The sequence below is a fragment of the Scyliorhinus torazame genome, chromosome 10 (assembly GCF_047496885.1).
Source record: "Scyliorhinus torazame isolate Kashiwa2021f chromosome 10, sScyTor2.1, whole genome shotgun sequence".
Classification (NCBI taxonomy): Eukaryota; Metazoa; Chordata; class Chondrichthyes; order Carcharhiniformes; family Scyliorhinidae; genus Scyliorhinus; species Scyliorhinus torazame.
Genome location: NC_092716.1, coordinates 179,817,698 through 179,838,594, shown reverse-complemented (window position 1 = coordinate 179,838,594; position 20,897 = coordinate 179,817,698).

Here is a 20,897-nt window from a genome sequence, read left to right as displayed (position 1 = left end):
GTCATGAAGGAATCGTTCTCAAAGAAATTTGAGTCATCTGTGTACAAAGAAAATAAGACTTTTACTGCCTTGAGAATGCTGGATGACCTTCAAAGATATAGTGTACTCCACTGTTCTAGAGACCGTTGGCCTTAGCTCTCATAAGCATCGTAGACTGGTTCCTGGTCCGATGAAAACAGTGAGGTAATCAAAACATCAGCTCTGCTGAGTTTAACTCAAAGACAAGTCATCAGTATTCAAGCACGATGCCTAATGAAGTAACTGAAGGGCTGTCAAATGCAGGGGAATAAGACACTAAAATATTTGTTTCCTGGGAGTTGGTTTGCAGGATTGAAAGAGTTGGAAGCGAAGTATGGGCTGGAGCAGGGACAAATGTTTAGATACATGCAGATTCGAGATTTTGCCAGAAAGGAGATACAGAGCTTCCCAGTGGAGCCGGCCTCCACATTGCTGCAGGATGTGCTGACGACAGGGGGACTGGAGAAGGAGGTAGTGTTGGAGGTTTACGGAGCTATTTTGAAAGAGGAGAAGGCACCACTGGAAGGGATCAAAGCAAAGTGGGAGGAAAAGTTGGGAGAGGCTATGGAGGAGGGGTTCTGGTGTGAGGTACTCCGGAGAGTGAACACCTCCACCTCGTGCGCGAGGTTGGGGCTGATACAGCTGAAGGTGGTATATAGAGCACACCTCACGAGGGCGAGGAGGAGCTGATTCTTTGAAGGGGTAGAAAATGTGTGTGAATGTTGTGGGGGAGGGGTGGGCCGCAAATCACGTTCATGTTTTGGTCCTGTCCAAAGCTGGAGGATCACTGGAAGGAGGTTTTTAGGGTAATCTCTAAAGTGGTGCATGTGAAACTGGGCCTGGGCCCTCGGGAGGCCATATTCAGGGTGTCGGACCAGCTGGGGTTGGAAACGGGTGCGGAGGCAGATGTTGTAGCCTTCGCCTCATTGATCGCCCGAAGGCGGATCCTGATGAGTTGGAGAGCAACCTCTCCACCCTGTGCCTTGGCGTGGTGAGGGGACCTGTTGGAATTCTTGACTCTTGAGAAGTTTCAGTATGAACTGAGGGGAAGGATGGAGAGTTCTCAATTCATGGGCATTAATCATTATGCACTTTCAAGAACTGGATAACATCGAACATTAGTTGGGGGAGGTGGTTTGGAGGGTTGGGGGGGAAGGGGACTGTGTGGGTTAATGGTGACTATGGGTGATTCCTGATTCCTTTTTGTCATTTGTTTATGTTAACATGCGGGCCAATATTTGGGGTTTGGTGGGAGGATGGGATCGTTGTTATTGATATGGGGATTGACATATCCGTTACTGATTCTTGTTTATTGTTGGCGGGTGTATATTTGGGAGAAAATGTGAAAAAGAATAAAAATATTTTTTTTAAAAAAAGGACTGTCCAATGCAAGCACAGAGAGATACAAAACATGGCTGAATCAGAAAGCATATGCATTTCAGTCATATGCAGGCCACAAAGAATGTAATAGCTTCTACAATGCTCAAGAGCCCCAGTACCTTTAAATACAACCAGTCTTCATCCATCACTGAAGAAGGAATCAGGTTGCCGTCAGCTGCTCTCTTGATGACCCTCCCAATATGATGAAAGCAATCAAAGACCAGTCTAACGGTGAATCTCCAGAGCCGATGCTACCCCATGTTTACAAGACCGGAGGCCAGTGCCTGGTCAAGAAGCTCAGTCTCTGTGGAAACAAGAAACCATCCCACAAAAATACAAAGATGTCACCACTGTCCTTTGTACAAGCAAAAGGGAAGTTGTTAATCATGCAACAATCATACAGCAATCTCATTCCTCTACATCGCCAGAAAAATCTTCATCAGAATCCTTCTGAACCACTTACTGCAATGCCTCAACCAAAATCTGCTGCGAGAGACTCAGTTGAGCTTCAGAAAAGGTCAAGGAACCACTAGTGTTTGCAGTTAGACGCCTGCATGAAAAATGCCAAGAGTAGAACATGGACCTGAATATAATGGCAATGACCAGACCAAGGCCTTTGGCACTATGAGCCATGAGGTCCCTTAAGAGATATTGGAGAAATTTGGCTTCCCTGAGAAATTCATCACTGCGGTTCAACAGTTCTGATGGTGTGCTTGCACGTGTCCTGAATGATGGTGAGTATTCTGACCCATTCCAAGGTCACTAATGGAGTTACATACCGCTGTGTGCTAGTCACCCTCTTCAGCATGTTTTTCTCCGCCATATCCTTAGATACCATCAATACTGATGATCCTGGCTTTGAAATCAGAAATTGCATGGATGGGAAGCTGCTCAATCTGAAATGATTCCAGCCAAAGACCAAGGTCTCCAAAGTAATTTGTCATGACTTTCTGTTTGCTGATGACTGTGCACTAGCTGCCAGTTCAGAGTTGGTCATTCAATGTAGCGTAGGCTCATTCTCCATTGCAGGTGACAACTTTTTTAAAAAATATATATTTATTGAAGTTTTTTAACACAATTTTTCACCCTGACAAATAAAAACCCCACCCCCCCCTCGTAACAAAATAGAAAGAAAACGCACATAGCAAGATATAAACATGGTAAAACGATATGTTACAGAGCTTTGTACACTGAATTCCTCCCGTCCATGCCAGTTTTCCAGATCTTTCATGTGTTCTCTTGCTCAAATACCCCCCAAGCAGACCCCCCCCCCGGGTTGCTGCTGCTGACCAGCCTTCATCTAACGCTCCACGGGATAGTCTAGGAACGGTTGCCACCGCCTCTAGAACCCCTGCGCAGACCCTCTCAAGGCAAACTTTATCCTCTCCAGCTTAATGAACCCAGCCATGTCATTTATCCAGGCCTCTGCAGGTGACAACTTACAATCAGCAAGGAAACGGAAAGAATGTATCAGTCTCCTCCAGCAAACTTCTAACTTGAGCCCAGGGATACAATTCATAAACAGAACCTGTCAGCACATTCTCTTGCGCTATCAATGTTGGTGATGAGACACATGCGAGAATTGCCAACGCAAGTGTCATCTTCAGTAGACTTCAAATCTCAGGCTGGGAATAAAGAGGAATAAGTTTATCAAACTGAAAATCTATAGACCAGAGCAATAATCATGCCCACTCTGCTGTATGCATGCAAGACCTGGACTGTGTACCAGCATCATGCCAAGAAACTCAACCATTTACCTTTAAGCTGCCTTCGGAAGCTTCTGAAGATCAGATGGCAAGGCAAAACGTCAGACACTGAGCTGCTCACCCGAGCTAGCATGCCAAGCATCCTCACCATGTTGAAATAGTCGCAACCGCGTTGAGCTGGTCATGTAGCCAGAATGACTGATACTTGCTTCTCAAAGCAAATCTTCGATGGGGAGTTTGAGTCTGAGGTGCAATTTCAAAATAAGTCAAAAGAAGCTCGACAACGACACACTGAAGGCTTCAGTTAGGAGTTTTGATATTGACAAGTCCTGGTGATGATTTTCTGGCAGTTCTGCAACTAATGCAACCAAATCTTTAAAGATGTGCAGCCTCCTTTGGAAGCAAGCACATATCAGAGGCAAAAAGAAAATGCAAGGAGAAATCCCACTTCTCCAAAACTCAACGGCCTGCGGTATTGTATTTATGGCAGAACCTTTTGTCCACAGATCAGCAATGTACCCTAGGAATCATATCAGATGATGAATTTCGTCATCTGTTTTTTTAAACTTTAAAGTGCCCAATTATTCCCCCCCCCCCCCCCATAATTAAGGCGCAATTTAGCCTGGCCAATCCACCTAGCCTGCACATCTTTGGGTTGTGGGGGTGAGACTCACGCAGACACGGGGAGAATATGCAAATTCTACACAGTGACCCGGGGCCGGGATCAAACCCGGGTCCACGGCGCGCGAGGCAGCAGTGCTAACCACTGCACCACAGTACTGCCCAACTTCATCATTTTTGCCTCAAAGGATGAACAAGGATTTTGAATTTCAACCATTCACTCATTAGCTTTTCTGCTCCTCGCAAATATTCACTCACTTTTAACTACCTTCTTGTAAACTGACCCACTTCAATCCTTCCGTCCCAAATTTTGATCCACTCCTAAGAATGTCAGTAGCATTTCTTGACGCACTTGAGAATCCCAAGAAATACTGGCACACACTCAGAAAACTCTGCAACTATGGACTGAACAGGGACCCCTAAATACTGACTCAACGGGGATCCGTTTAAAAATGTCAAGTTTGTAGTGATCTGTACATCTGTACATACATCTGCACATACACCAGGGACTGCAGCACAGATGTGACAGCCACAGCATCACTAGAGGGAGCATCAGAGACGGGTATAAAGGGTCGAGCCCAAGGCAGGATCCGCCTCTTTTAGAAGCACAGAGCTAGGGAGCAGCAGCACACAGAGAGAGCTTAGCATAGGCAGTTTACTTTAGTTTCACTGGTGATACCTCTTGACTGTTTTACATCTAGTTGAGCTCTGGAAACAGAACGAACCCTTTGAATAAAGTGTTTGTGTTAACTGTAAGTCTACAGTCGTTATTCAGAATTAGAGAATAACATATAGTACCAGGAGTGGTTTCAGCAAGCCAGCTAGACACCAGCAAGAGAAGAGAACTGAAACCAGACATTCAACCAAGGAAGGCCTCGCAGCATTCGTACCCTTCAGATACCAATCGGCACGATGGACCCAATCCAACCTCCACGCCTGCTGCAGACCACTGGTAATATGCATTCCAATTGGAAACTTTTCATACAACAGTTCAAAATATATCTAGAAGCTAAAGATCTAACCTCAGCGCCTGATGCCAGGAAGATAGCCTTGCTATTATCCCTGGCAGGTCCACAGGGATTAGAAATATATAATTCCTTTACCTACCTGGAAGGAGAGGACAAGGGCAAGCTGGAAATAATCATCAAAAAATTTGAAACCCACTGTCAATCTGAAGTCAGAGATATTTGAAAGATTCAAGTTCACCAGGCGTTTGCAAAAACCGGGAGAAGCTTTCAGCAGTTTTGTGACTGATTTAAAATTACTAGCTCAATCCTGCAACTTTGAAAACCTCCGTGACTCCCTCATCAGAGACCAGATAGTCAATGGTATATCTGATGAGCGACTTAGAAAATCCTTATTAAAATGAAAAGACCTAACCCTAGAAACAGCCATGCAAAGATGCTCTACTTATGAAAAAAGTAAAGAAGAATATGAGGAGTTTACTTACCGGGACCAAGGCCTTCACCATGAGGTCGAGCCCATCAAAATGGTGGCCCAGGCGTCCAGAAGGTGCTCCTCTAGTGGCAATCCCGCGCGTGCGAACCTGGATGCAGGTCACACGCATGCGCAGTTCTCCCGAAGATTTGACACGGAAGAAAGACCTGCTGCGCATGCGCGAGCATGGAGGGACAGCATCATGACATGTCCCCGCTGCGGACACGCCCACTTAAAAGGGCAATGTCCAGCTTCTGGAAAACAATGTTTAAAGTGTGGCAAATACAATCACTTTGTCTAACAGTGCAAAGCTGCACTGCAAATGAAGACAAGACAGAAACACATGAATTTCAACGTAAAAAGCATAGACTCAACAGAGCACAAAAAAAACAATGATGAGTATTCCTCGGATGAGGACAACCTCGCTTGCGACAACTCATTTGTCATGGACACGATCGAGACAATTGAGGAACATGACGCAACAATCGCCACGCCTCACCCGGTCAACAGCATTGATTCCAGCAGTGAGGGGACTGCGACTGTGCAAGTCAATGACTTTCCATTAGTCTTCAAGCTTGACACTGGGGCCTCAGCTAACCTCCTCACTAGTAAGGATCTCCATTCGATTCCAGGAGACCATGAAATAATACCCGCTGCATGTCAGCTGAAGGACTACAATGGCAATCAGATTGCCTCAAAGGGATCGTGCCATCTCCGGGTGGACAACAAGACGATAGCAAGCAGCTACGATTCGAGATTGCAGACGACAATAAATCATCACTGTTAGGCGTTCAGGCCTGCAAAGACCTGCGGCTGGTGCAACACATTTACATGCACATCCAAGATCCATCAAGCCTGGAAGCTAAAATCCACAGCATGCTACAAGAATACCCCGACGTATTCAAAGGCATGGGCACCTTACCCTGCCAATACAAAATCATGCTGAAGACAGACACCAAGCCGGTCATTCAGCCGCCCAGGAGGGTTCCAACTCCACTACGGGAGAAGTTGAAAGCGGAACACAAAAGACTGCAGTCACAAGGCGTAATATCGCGAGTCACCCAGCCGACTGACTGGGTTAGCTCCATTGCCTGTGTTAAGAAACCTTCTGGAGATCTTCACATATGCATAGACCCGAAGGACCTGAACCAAAACATTCGCCGGGAACACTACCCCATCCCCAAGCGTGAAGAGATCACATCTGAGATGGCGAATACTCGTATCTTCACCAAACTCGACGCCTCGCAGGGATTTTGGCTGATACAGCTCGTTAACTCGAGCAGATTACTGTGTACGTTCAACACACCATTTGGATGTTTCGGCTTCAATCGCATGCCCTTTGGCATTATCTCTGCGTCAGAGATCTTCCACAGGATAATGGAGCAAATGACCGAGGGCATCAAGGATGTCAGAGTCTATGTGGATGACATCATCGTATGGTCCACCACTGAAGAAGAACACCTCTGTTGTCTGAAGAAGGTGTTTCAGAGGATTCATAAATACGGTTTGAAACTGAACCAGGCAAAATGCACATTTGCGAAGGAGTCTGTAACCTTTTTGGGTGACACCATATCATCTCAGGGTGTCAGCCTTGATGAGGCGAAAATCACTGCAATATGGACCGTGAAGATGCTACACAACAAGAAGGCGGTGCTACGATTTCTGGGCTTCGTCAACTTCCTCGGCAGGTTCATCCCAAACCTGTCCGCACGGATGGCAGCTTTATGCAATCTCCTACGAAAGACCACTGTGTTTGAGTGGACACAACGTCACCAAAATGAATGGGTGGATCTCAAACAGCAACTAACGAGGGCACCGGCCCTAGCTTTCTTTGACGCAACCAGACCCACCAAGATCTCCACTGAATTCAGCCAGGACGGGATTGGCGGCGTTCTTCTCCAACAGGCCGACCAGTCTGACTGGGTCCCGGTGGCATACGCGTCCAGGGCCATGACTGCAACGGAGTGCAGATATGCACAAATCGAAAAAGAATGTCTCGGACTCCTCACTGGGATTCTGAAGTTCCATGGCTATGTGTACGGCCTGCCCACGTTCATAGTGGAAACCGACCACAGACCGTTGGATCTAAATGACATGACACCTCGATGCAGCACATCATGATGAAGTTGCAAAGGTATGATTTCACCCTAGTATACACTCCGGGAAGAGCTCTTGCCATGGCCGATGCACTGTCCCAATCAATTGGCACTGACAACGCACCATCAGCCCCTATCAGAGAAATCGAGGCCCAAACAGTTATGCATGGAGAATTTGCCTGCTTTGGATGAGAAGCTTTACCTAATCCGACAGGAGACACAGAAAGACGCAACCTTACGGAGGGTGCTGCACCTACTCCAGCACGGTTGGACGAGGGGACAATGTCCACAATTTCAGAACATCAAGTCAGAACTGATTGAAGTTGATGGCCTGCTGCTACGCAATGCGCAGATTGTGATTCCGGCCACACTCCGCGCCGAGATGCTACGTAAGATTCATGAGGGCCACCTAGGAATTGAGACATGCAAAAGGCGAGCACGACAGGCTGTGTACTGGCCCGGCATGAATCAAGACATAACGGACATGGTCATGACATGTGACACCTGTCAAAGACATCAACCCGCACAGTGTAAAGAACCACTGCAGCAACACAAACTCACAATGGCACCGTGGACAAAAGTGGGCATTGACCTATTTCATGCCACAGGGCGTGATTACATCTTGATCATGGACTATTACTCAAACTATCCGGAGGTACTGAAACTCCATGATCTCACGTCGTCATCTGTCATCAAGGCGTGCCAGGAGACATTCGCGCGACATGGAATTCCACGTGTGGTGATGTCAGATAATGGTCCCTGCTTCGCGAGCTGGGAATGGAAAGAGTTCTCAGACCGCTACAGCTTTCGGCATGTAACGTCCAGTCCGCGCTACCCACAGTCAAATGGGAAAGTGGAAAAGGGTGTCCACATTGTCAAACAACTTATTAGCACGGCAACAGATTCACGCTCGGACATCAACCTAGCGCTGTTGTCCCACTGAGCAACCCCATTGAGCTCAGGACTGTCGCCAGCGCAGATGCTCTTCGGCAGGGACATCCAGACAACCCTCCCGGCGATTCAATTCCAAGACCCCGATAACGCTCTGGTACTCGACAAAATGGGGGTACTACGGTCCAAACAAAAACAATACTACGATCAACATATGATCCCACTCAAGCCACTGAACATGGGCGACATCGTCAAGATCAGGGACCCGGAAAGCGGATGGTCTGAGCCAGCTACTGTGATCAGGCAGGAGGCACCGCGATCCTACATTGTCAAGTCGTCGGCGGGAGTACTCTTTCGCCGTAACCGCCGGGATCGGTTAATGCTTCGGCCTACAACGCTGGTGTTTCCCACACTGGACTTGACCAAGTCCATTAGTCCACAGGACGTTCCTCACCACACACCGCCAGACAGTACTCTTGATGACATCAAACCGCCATCCCCACCACCACCGTTAAGACGCTCCAGCAGAAACCGTAAGGCACCCGACCGGCTAGATTTGTAACGACACTTCAACACACCCACAAGACAAATATGAACATTTCTCACGATGGACTCATACTACTGTTAATTGTTTCTGTATTACTTTATCATTTTCGCAGTGTGCAGCTTTGCTTTTTCTCACCACTTGTTATGTACAGTTTTCTTAAGGTCAGTCTAGAAAACATATCAAATCAAAAGGGTGGGGGATGTAGTGATCTGTACATCTGTACATACATCTGCACATACACCAGGGACTGCAGCACAGATGTGACAGCCACAGCATCACTAGAGGGAGCATCAGAGATGGGTATAAAGAGTCAAACCCAAGGTAGGATCCGCCTCTTTTAGAAGCACAGAGCTAGGGAGCAGCAGCACACAGAGAGAGCTTAACATAGGCAGTTTACCTTAGTTTCACTGGTGATACTTCTTGACTGTTTTACATCTAGTTGAGCTCTGGAAGCAGAACAAATCCTTTGGATAAAGTGTTTGTGTTAACTGTAAGTCTACAGTCATTATTCAGAATTAGAGAATAACATAAAGTTCAGCTCAGGAAGCATCCACAAATATTACACAAAAAATGCTGGAAATCTGAAATAATAGAAAATGCTGTAAATTCTCAGGCCTGGCAGCATCTGTGGAGAGAACCAGTGTTAATATTTCACATTGGTGACTGTTCACTGGAACCACTATTTCCTGTACAAATGACATAACTCAGTTGTAGAGTCTCTTACATATACTGACACTTAGATAAGCCATACATTTTCATCAGCATGGTATTCCCCCAGTGATGTTACCCAAATTCTAGGAGTCAGCTTCCATATGCAGGTTGCTGTCACTCTGCTTTCTAGCTCACTTAATCAGTTCACTTGACCTTATGACCATCTCTATGAATCCTCTTTTCGCAGAGCATCCAACTGGTGTGTGTGTTTTAATAATAATAATCTATATTGTCACAACTAGGCTTACGTTCACACTGCAATGAAGTTACTGTGAAAAACCCCTATTCGCCACATTCCAGCGCCTGTTCGGGCACATGGAGGGAGAATTCAGAATGTCCAAATTACCTAACAGCAAGCCAGGAATCGAACCTGGGACCCTGGCACTGAAGCAACAGTGCTACCGTGAAATCCTTGCAATGGTGAGCTTGCATTAAACTTCAACTTCCCACTGACTGAGGATTCAGGATACACATGGATCATACATTTTCACCTCATCTCAGATCCTGATCATCTAACCTCACAGCATCAGGTCTACATTTGCTGATATCAACTCAGATTTTAGAAAAAAATGCAACTATGACATGCATCCAGCCAGAAACCGATGCTCAACCCTGGCATTCTCTTCAAATACATCCTCATTCCAGATCTGCCATGTATTTCATTGACTACAAAGTACTTTGTATCATGCCGCCACAGACGGACCCATAAATTCAAGGGTTTTGTTCTTCAATTTAGCTTCTGACATGTCCATAACACCTTCAAATTGGTCACTCATTATTAGATCTTTACCTTTTAAATTTTAATTTGTATCCAATTTGTTCATGCTTGATGGAAAGTTATTTTATGTGCTTTCTTGAGGAGGGTGGTGGACCAGTGTTAAAGGCAGGGAACGGCTGTGGGATAGCTTTTCCCCTTTTCTCACCTCTTGGTTGCTCGTAACAAGATACATATTTTCGAGGGAGCGTTTTAAATTAGTTGGCTGTTGTGACATTAAACGATAGACATGGGCAGCATGATGGCGCAGTGGTTAGCACTACTGCCTCACGGTACTGAGGTCGTAGGTTGGATCCCGGCTCTGGATCACTGTCCGTGTGGGGTTTGCACATTCTCGTGTTTGCGTGGGTTTCACCCCCACAACCCAAAGATGTGCAGGGTAGGTGGATTGACCATGCTAAATTGCCCCTTCATTGGTAAAAATGAATTGGTATTCTAAATTTAAAAAAAAAGACTCAAACAAGCTTTCGGATGAGTTTAAAATCAAAAGGAAGAATAAACATTTATTCATGCAACACTCACAATGTAAACATAACAGAAACACTCCCTCAAACACAGAGACTCTAAAAGATGAGTTCCAGAGATGGAAGCATGTACTTCGGTAATGAACAGAATAACAAGAAACAAATGTGTTTAAAATTAGTCCTTAAAGATAGGAAAGTGTTGCAGACCTGATGAGTTCCTTCCCTTCACTCTTTGAAGATAAATGGAGGCGGAAAGTTTCTGGGTTTTCACACAGTTGTGGCAGAGGTTCTGTAGAAGAAATGCACTCCAAATGAAATTAGCTATGCCTCGCTGCCTAAATTGCAGATCACATCTGGGGTTCCATTCTATTTTAATTTTTGTGAATGCTCAGACAATAACTATGTAAAGTGGTCTCATGTGTTTGAATGTATTTTCAAGGGAGGGTCTGCCACCCACAGGCATTTATAATCAATAGCTTTCCAGAGATAAGAGTCCTTGTCTGAGCAGAAATCACAAAGTCACCAGGGACTCCGATAAGTTGTTTTTAAAAAGTTAACATGTCTATTAGGTTCACAGGCATATAACAAGATGGTCACAGAACACTACACACAGAGGCTACAGATTGATGCCAGGAAGTACTTTTACAAAGAGAAATGTGGAATTGCTTCAGAAATACCAAGATGGAGATAGAGGGTCAATGGAAGGAATCGGTAGGAAGGTCAAAGAAACACAGCAAACCTTGAAGGGGGAATATAACACTCCTGTCGGTTGGACTATGAATGAAAGGAAGAGAGCAAGAAGAAAACACAACAGGGTTCCTACTGCCAATCGTTCAGCACATGTGTATCGTTGCAGGTCCAGTACAAGGTCAAATTGATCGAGTCCCAAGGATCACCGCCCAGTTTCATAAAATGCCTACTTCGAGGCACCGGAAAGCTTCACACACCCAGAAGGTGATGAAAGGTAGTAATGGAATCAGGTAAAAACAGCTTCAATGAATGTTCACTGTAAATAAATTCAAAAACATTTCAGCAGACGGCTTCATTTAGAAAGACAGAATACAGAACAAAATACCTTCACAAATGGCCCTACTAAACAAGTTGAAGGTCTTGCTCCATCTACATGCAATTGCAATATTTATGAAAATGAACTAATCTGCCAGACAGGCAATACAGCAAATCACAGGAAACAGCTACATGTGTGGACTGTGCAAAATTTCAGAAATTTCAGGATATGGTGCTATCTAATGTATGGCATGCCCTAAATAATTATATTTGTTTATTGATCTTCGCTGAATTAAATCACAAGATTTATGACAGTAGGAATGTTTGGATTGGAAAGAAAAACAGAGAAACAAAGCAACTTTATTGTCTTGCTACTGATGTAATGCACTAAACAGGTTGTTAATCGGTGTATAGGACTAGACTTAAACAATTTGTTTGAAGAGAATATGGCACTGACCATCTATTGTCTCAGTTTATACCTTGAAAATTGAAGAAGATTTATTGACCAAAGGAAGGTTTGTGGAAGATTATTGGGTAGGGTGTGTGGACAGTCTGGATCATGTTAACATCGGATAGAAGGTGGTATTGGATCTTTTAAAAGATATTAAAGTAGATGTCTTCTGGGCCAGATGGGATTTACCCCAGAATACGGTGGGAAGCAAGGGAAGAAATTGCTGGGATCTTGACTAACATCTTTGTACACTCATTGGCTACAGGCGAGATCCCAGAGGACTGGAGAATAACTAATGTGGTACCGCTGTTTAAGAAAGGTAGCAGGGATAATCCTGGAAACAATAGGCCAGTGAGCCTCACGTCGGTAGCAGGTAGATTATTGGAGAGAATTCTCAGGGACAGGATTTATACCCATTTGGAAACAAATGGTCTCATAAGCGATAGACAGCATGGTTTTGTGAAGGGGAGGTCGTGCCTCACTAACTTGATCGAGGTTTTTGAGGTGGTGACAAAGATGATTGACGAGGGAAGGGCGGTGGACGTTGTTTACACGGACTTCAGTAAAGCCTCTGACAAAGTGCCTCATGGCAGACTGGTAGAAAAGGTGAAGTCACACGGGATCAGAGGTGAGGTGGCAAGATGGATACGGAACTGGCTTGGTCACAAAAGGCAAAGGGTTGCAGTCGAAGGTTGTTTTTCTGAATGAAAGGTTGTGACTAGTGGTGTTCCACAGGCATCTGTGCTTGGGCTTCTGTTGTTTGTAGTGTATATTAACAATTTGGGGGAAAATGTAGCCGATCTGATTAGTAAGTTCACGGATAACACAAAGATTGTGGAGTGACAGATAGTGTTGAGGATTGTCAGAAGCTACAGCAGGACATAGACAGGTTGGAGACTTGGGCAGAGAAATAGCAAATGGAGTTTAATCCGGACAAATGGGAGGTAATGCATTTTGGTCGGTCTAACATAAGAGGGGGAATATACCGTAAATGGTAAAACTCTTAGAAAGTCAGAGAGATCTTGACGTGCAGGTCCACAGATCTTTGAAGGTGGCAACACAAGTGGACAAAGTAGTCAAGAAAGCATACTGAATGCTTGCCTTCATTGGACGGGGCATAGAGTATAAAAACTGGCAAGTCAATCTACAGTTGTATGGAACCTTGGTAAAGTTGCACTTGGAATATTCTGCACAATTCTGGTTGCCACACTATCAGAAGGATGTGGCGGCTTTGGAGAGGGTGCAGAGGAGGTTTACCAGGATGTTGCCTGGTCTGGAAGGTGTTAGCTATGTGGAGAGTCTGAATAGACTCGGGCTGTTTTCATTAGAAAGACGGAGATTGAGGGCTGACCTGATAGAGGTCTACAAGATTATGAGGGGCATGGATAGAGTGGATGGGCAGGCACTCTTTCTCAGGGTGGAGGGGTCAGTCATCAGGGCGCATAGGGTTAAGGCCTTGGGGCAAAGTTTAGAGATGTGCGAGGCAGGTTTTTATTACGCAGAGGGTGGCGAGTGCCTGGAACACATTGGCAGGGGAGGTTGTGGAAGCAGATACATTAACAGCGTTCAAAAGGCATCGTGACAAACACATGGATAGGATGGTATAGAGGGATATGGCACAAGGAAGTGCTGAGGATTTTGGCAAAGGTTAGTATCATGACAGGTACAGGCTTGGAGGGCCGAAGGGCCTGTTCCTGTGCTGCATTATTCTTTGTTCTTCGAACCACTGAAGCAGCTTCAGGTAAAAGGTAAAGTCACCATAGTCCCAGATGACCATCGGCTGACTGGTGGCGACTTAACCCGAGGATCATTACACCTCAGGCAAGGGGCAAGATTGAGAAGGCGGGCCTTCAGGTACCATAGTCAGTTAATGAAAATAAAATTGAGGGACCCTGCCTCTGCAAATGCCTCGCACAAGCTGTAGCACTTGAAAGGAGTTCTTCCAGATTATAGAAACATAGAAAATAGGAGGAAGCCAGTCAGCCCTACGGGCCTGCTTCACCATTCATTATGATCGCAGCTGATCATCCAACTCAATGGTTTAATCCCACTTTCCCTCCCATAAACTTTGATCCCCTTCACCCTAAGTACTATATCTATTATGCTGCTGAGTTTGAATGATCGATTTCTTCTACTGAGAAACTGTTGGAAAATAGGTTGGCTTACATGGACTGCTCTCAAACAGCGCAAGAGACTATGTTTTCCTCAAATTTGCTTTCCACGGATTCAAATTGTGTGTCTTTTCTGCCTACTCCTTAGTGTTGCAAAAGTGAACTGATGTCACTGGTCACATTATACGCCAGGAGTGAAATAGGAGGTGGTTATAAGGTGAAGTGGCACACTGTCTGGAAGTTTTTGTTGATATAGGGCTCACAGTAAGTGACCTGGACCACAGTTAAAACTGCTTTGACAGGCCTTTCTGTCATGTCACGCAACAAGACGGAAATAAACTAGTTATTGCTTTCCTGGCATAAAGGGCACAGAAGCCAATTGTAGCACCGCAACTTATGCTGCAGAGATCAGCAAATTTAAGAATGATGTGGAGATGCCGGCATTGGACTAGGGTGAGCACAGTAAGAAGTCTTACAACACCAGGTTAAAGTCCAACAGGCTTGTTTCAAACACTAGCTTTCGGAGCACTGCTCCTTCCTCAGCTGAAGGAGGGACCTGAGAAAGGAGCTGTGCTCCGAAAGCTAGTGTTTGAAACAAACCTGTTGGAGTTTAACCTGGTGTTGTAAGACTTCTGACCAAACTTAATATAATTGGACGAACTTCCGGTGGCAGCGATGTGCTGAGCGGTCGCACATCAGGTGGCTCTCCTCCCAGTTGGACCCAAGTGAATTTATTTGAGTTTTTGCCCCTAAAAGCCACCTAAAACTCCCCCAAATACAAAAGGCATCACCAGTGCGAGAAGGAAAGAAGATGCCCGCAAACAGCACCTCAAGGGGGCGACGAGAAGGCAGAGACAGAAGCAGAGGAAAGGGACAGGAGCAACGGGTGGACGGACCAGCTGCCCCATCAGACGAGGCGGAGGCCCAGGAGCGGGAAAGATCGGCAACCCGAACGGTGGAGCAGGAGCGGACGACATTCTCCCCCCGCCTCCCCCCCACTACACAGGAGGACGGATGGAAGAACATTTTACAAAAGAAACTGACCGCTATAAAGGAAGCGATCAAGACAGAGCTCCAGGTGATGGTGAAGTAGGTGGGAGGCGGAAGCAATAGCCACCCTTCAGCGCACGATAGACGGCCTGGAGCGGAAGGTGGAGGCCAGGAGAAGACAATCCTGGACCTGGAGAAGGCATCAACGGACCAGAGCGACAGGATTGTGGCTCTGGAGGCAGAGGTGAAGAGGTTGATGGCGGTTCAGGGGAACTGAAAGGGGAAGGTTGAGGACCAGGACAATAGGGCCAGGCGTCAAAACGTCGGTCTGCCAGAGGGGATTGAGGGAAGGGACCCAACAGGCTGCATTGGCCAAATGCTGGGCGAGCTAGTTGGGAGGGAGGACTTTCCAAACCCCCCAGAGATGGACAGGGCACACAGGTCACTGCGACCTAAACCCAAAACGGGGGAGCAGCAGAGAGCAAAAATTGCAAAACTACACCGATTTCAGCACCGGGAAAAAATCTTGAGATGGGCCCAACAGACGAAGGCGTGCTCACGAGAAGGGCACCGAATCAGGGTGTACCAGGACATTGGGGCGGACCTGGCAAAAACAAAAAAAAGGGCCGAATTCAACAGAGCGAAATCGGCGCTCTTCAGGATGCAATTTGGCACACTATTCCTGGCCAGACTCTGGATAACATACCAGGGGAAGGAACATTACTTCGCACCCCAGCGGAGGCCAATGAGTTTGTAATAATGAACACCCCAGAGGGAGAGCAGATGCGGCAGCGGTAAAGGCGGCAGGGACAAAGGAAGAAAGGGAGCGAGAGTGGAGGACGGACCGAAAACAAAGGCTGTAATGTGGACTATGTTTTTGCATGGGACTGTGCTGCCTCCTTTTCATCTCCTTTTTCAGTTTAAAGATGGGAAACAAGGAGAAGGAAACGAGAATAGGGGAAGCAGGCAAGTGGGTGAGATAGGGGGTGGAGATGGGTAGGTAAAATAAGGCCAGGGCTGGACCAACACTGGGAAGGGAGCCACCGTACTAGCGAGGAGGGTTAGCACGGGAAGACAGGCAGTAAGGTAGGCCGTGGCGCAAGTCTCGGGGGGGGGGGGGGGGGGGGAAAGAGAGATGGGGACACGCAGAACAGAGAGAAAACAAAAAGACAGGAAAGGCTAAGCAGCGAGAGACACAGACCTTGGCAGGCATGGAGCAGGGCGAGGAACCAAGATGGCGCCGCAAGCAGCTACTTGGGAGGGTCCATGGAGTGCAGGGGCTTGTCCACCAGGTAAGTATGGTTGATCCCGCAGGACCAAGGGGCAGAAACCCCCCACCAGGATTGTTACCTGGAACGTAAGTGAACTTAACGACTCAGTGAAAAGATCAGAGTCTTCGCCGACCTAAAAAGCCTGAAAGCCGACCTACTCTACCAACAGAAGAGACACCCGAGGGAGAAGGACAGACTGCTGGTAAGGGCTGGGTGTGCTAGACGTACCATTCATGCTACGGGACGAGAGCGAGGGGAGTAGCCATACTGATCAGCAAGAGGATGAGATTTACCAAGACGAGGACAGTTATGGACCCAGGGGGATGGTACATCATGGTCAGCGGTGTCCTGGAAGGGGCACCGGTGGTGCTGGTGAATGTGTACGCTCCCAACTTGGACAACACAGAATTTATTTTTAAAAAGACAATGGCGGAAATCCCTGACATCAACAGATTATGAAAGGTGATTTTAACTATGTACAGGACACAGTGGCCGACCGATCAAACCCCAGAACAGGGAAAAAGACAGGCATGACTAAGGAATTGGGAACATTCATGGAACAGATAGGGGCGGTGGACCCGTGGAGATTCCTACCCGGGAGAAAGGGAGTTCTGGTTCTTTTCGCAGGTGCATAGGGTGTACACCTGCATCAACTTCTTTTCAGTGGGGATACCGGTGCTTCTAGGAATCATAGGAGCGGAATACCCTGCGATCGTCATCTCTGATCACGTTCCACATTATATGGATGTGAGGTTGGAGACGAGCTGTGCCCAGCGTCCCACATAGAGGCTGGACACGGACCTCATGGCCGACAAGGCCTTCTGCCAGAAAACATCATGGGCTATAGGCGATTATGCTAGTAACAACTAAAACGGAGAGGTCTCTCCCTCCACGTTTTGGGAGACACTGAAGGTGATCAGAGGAGAGACCATAACCTACAAGGTGTGCAGATAGGGAAGAGAAGGTGGCCAGGCAGCAGCTGGTCGACTCCATTTTGGAGGTCGACAGAAATGACTCCGAGGCCCCAACCGTAGAGCTGCCGGCGGAGAGGAAAAGTTACAAATGGACTTTAACCTGCTATACACCAGGAAGGCCGGGCACCCACTACGCACGAGACACGGGGAACCTTCTATGAACACAGGGACAAGCCTACTGGCTCACCAGCTGAGAAAGCAGGCAGCCACGAGGGAAATAGCACAGGTAAAGAATAACAGAGGCAGACTGGTCAACCGAGCATTCGAGACCTTCTACCGAGGGCTGACACCTCCGAGCCCCCCCGACAGGGACGCGGGGAGGAAACAGTTCCTCGACAGACTGGAACTACCAGTTGTGGGGGAAGAGAGCCGGTGGGGGGGCGGGGTTGCTGGGAGCACCAATAGATCTGGGAGAAATCATGGAGAGCATCAGCTCCATGCAGGCGGGGAAGGCACCGGGCCGGGACCCGACAAATGCCTGGCGGACCGCTATAAAAAAATTTGGTCTGGCCCTGACCCTACACCTATGGGACATGTTCGCGGACTCGCTGGCAAGGGGCAATTTGCCTCCTATGTTGGCGCAGGTCACAATCTCACTGATACGCAAAAAAATAAAGACCCAATGGATTGCGGATCATAACCCATTTCGCTGCTGAACGTAGATGTACAGAAATACTCGCAAAGGTCTTGGACAAAAGGATGTAAAGCTGCGTACCAGGCGTGGTCGCAGAGGATCAAACAGGCTTTGCCAAGGGTAGGCAACTCACTGCAAACATCAGGCGGCTGCTGAATGTAATAATGACCTCGCTCAGGGAGAGAACACCAGAGGTGATCGTCTCCCCGGAAGCAGAAAAGGCCTTCGACAGGGTCGAATGGAGGTACTCCTCGAGGCACTGAAACGGTTTGGGCGAGGAACAGGATTCACCGCATGTGCAAGACTCCTGTACAACGCTCCCAAAGCGAGCGTTTGAACCAACACCACCAGGTCTCCGAATGCTTCCAGCTGCAAAGATGCAGAAGGCAAGGATGCCCATTGTCCTCGCTAGCAATTGAACCCCTGCTGATATTAGCCCTGGAGGACGCGAAAAGCTGGAAGGGCATCAAGAGAGGAGACAGAGCAAGGTCTCACTCTATGCGAATGACCTGCTCCGATATGTCTCAAAGCTACAGGAAGAATACAAGGCAATCATGCGAATCCTGAAAGAGTTCGGAACCTTCTCGGGTTACAAACTCAACCTGGGCAAAAGTGAGGCATTTCCAATGAACCCAAATGGGGGAGGGGCAGTGCTGGAGGGGCTCCCATTTTAAACAGCCCAAAACAGATTCCAATACCTGGGGATCCAAATAGCCAGAGACTGGACTCAGATCCACAAGTGAAACCTGACCAGCCTGGTGGAGGAAGTTAAAAAGGACCTACAGAGGTGGGGCACACTCCCACTCTCCCTGGCAGGGAGTGCAGATGATCAAAATGAACTTGCTGTTGAGGTTCCTCTTCCTGTTCAGATCCATACCGCTCTTCACCCCCAAGGCCTTTTTCCAAAATGTAGACAGCTTAATCATGGCGTTTATGTGGGGCTGTAAGAATCCGAGAGTTCCCAAATCAACAGTGCAAAGGAGGAAAATCAAAGATGGCCTGGCATTACCAAAACTGCAGTACTACCACTGGACAGCAACGGCAGAAGTGTGAGGGGATGGGTCAACAAACCAAATTCAAAGTGGGTGCAGATGGAAGCCTCCTCTTGCAAGGGACGATCCTCCAGGCCTTGGCTAAAGTAGCACTCCCAGACGGAAATGGGAGGACGAACTGGGGACAGAAGTAGGGTGGGGACTCTAGAGCGAGACAGAGCAGGGCCAACTCCACCTCTTCTTGCGCAAGACTCAGCCTCATGCAGTTCAAAGTGGTGCGCAGAGCACACCTGACCAGAACCTGAATGAGCAGGTTCTTCCTGGAGGTGGAGGATAAATGTGAACGGTGCCAGATGGGCCCGGCCCACCCCACCCACATGTTCTGGGCTTGTCCTCAAACCTGCTGAGTTCTGGACAGCCTTCTACGAGGCTGGGTTCTGGACAACCTTCCCCGAGGCAATGTCCAAGGTTGTGGGGGTGAGGGTGAGACCATGCTCAAACATGGCAATCAGGGTATTGGAGCGGCCAGAGCTACACATGGGGAAAAGAGGGCCGATGCCCTAGCTTTCGCTTCTAGTCGCACGCTGAAGAATGCTGCTCGGCTGCCGATCAGCAGCACCACACAGCTGCAGGCTGGCTTGCAGACCTCTCGGATGCCATTAGAGGGTCGGAGGAAGGCTTCCTAAACGCATGGGGTCAGTTTGTTGGCCTGTTCCAAAACTTACTCGAGGCCAGCAACAATGGACAGGGAAATGGGAAAGTTAGAAAGCAAAGGGAGAGGAAAAAGAAAGATAGTGGGAACCATAGGAACACTCAACCCGGGGGGGGGGGGGGGGGGGAGAGAAAGATGAGAAAGGGCTGGAAAGACATAAAAAGGGACGAGGGAGGGGGCAAATCCCACCGCCACCAAAGGGGAAACAGTAGAAGCTGACCAGGGAAAGGGGGGGGGGGGGGTCGGTGGAAAAAGGAGACCACACACCAAGCCCGATGGCGGCAGACTGTATATAGGAGAAATTAAGGAAAAAAGGACAACCCTTTCTGTATTGTACAGTGAATGAAACGGCCAATGTACATAATTGTTTATAACTTTTGAAAATGCCAATAAGTTTTACAAAAAATATGATTGGTCTTGAATCTCACGTCTGTGTTTAGCATTACACTAGGTGGAAGAGCAGTCAGCACATGTACTTAACAAAATTACCATATCCTATGCAGAAGTGTCTCACCTTACAATACAAGTATCTCCAACTTTCTATGCCTTTTAGCTTTTGACAAAGGGCCACCTGGACTCGAAACGTTAGCTCTTTTCTCTCCTTACAGATGCTGCCAGACCTGAGATTTTGCAGCATTTTCTCTTTTTGATGCAGACGTGTCCCTCTTTGTAAGGCACTATCCAAGCACATTCCATACTAAGATTACAATTTTCAACTTGTTTCATTGTTATATGAAAACAGACAGAAATCTCTCATGGTGTCATGCACAATCCAAGATCAGTAATGCTTCTTGCTTTCATGGAACGTCCATCAGCACCTCACTTGTAACTGGCAAGAAAATGCTGCAGCATAAACGAAGGAGCTAACAAAAAATTCAGGGAAGTTGGTGGGTATCACCCATGGAGAATCCAGAACAATTTATCTATTGAGTATGGCTGTTTCAGGACAAGCAACTAAATGTGCATCTGTTGGCAGAATGGCACTGCTACCACGACTGTATCTTTCATATAATAAAACGAACACTGCTAGGTGCTCCACAGATTTCAAAACAAAGGGGCACGGAGCCAGGATAAGGAAATGTTGGGGCAGATGCTCAAACGTCTGATCAAA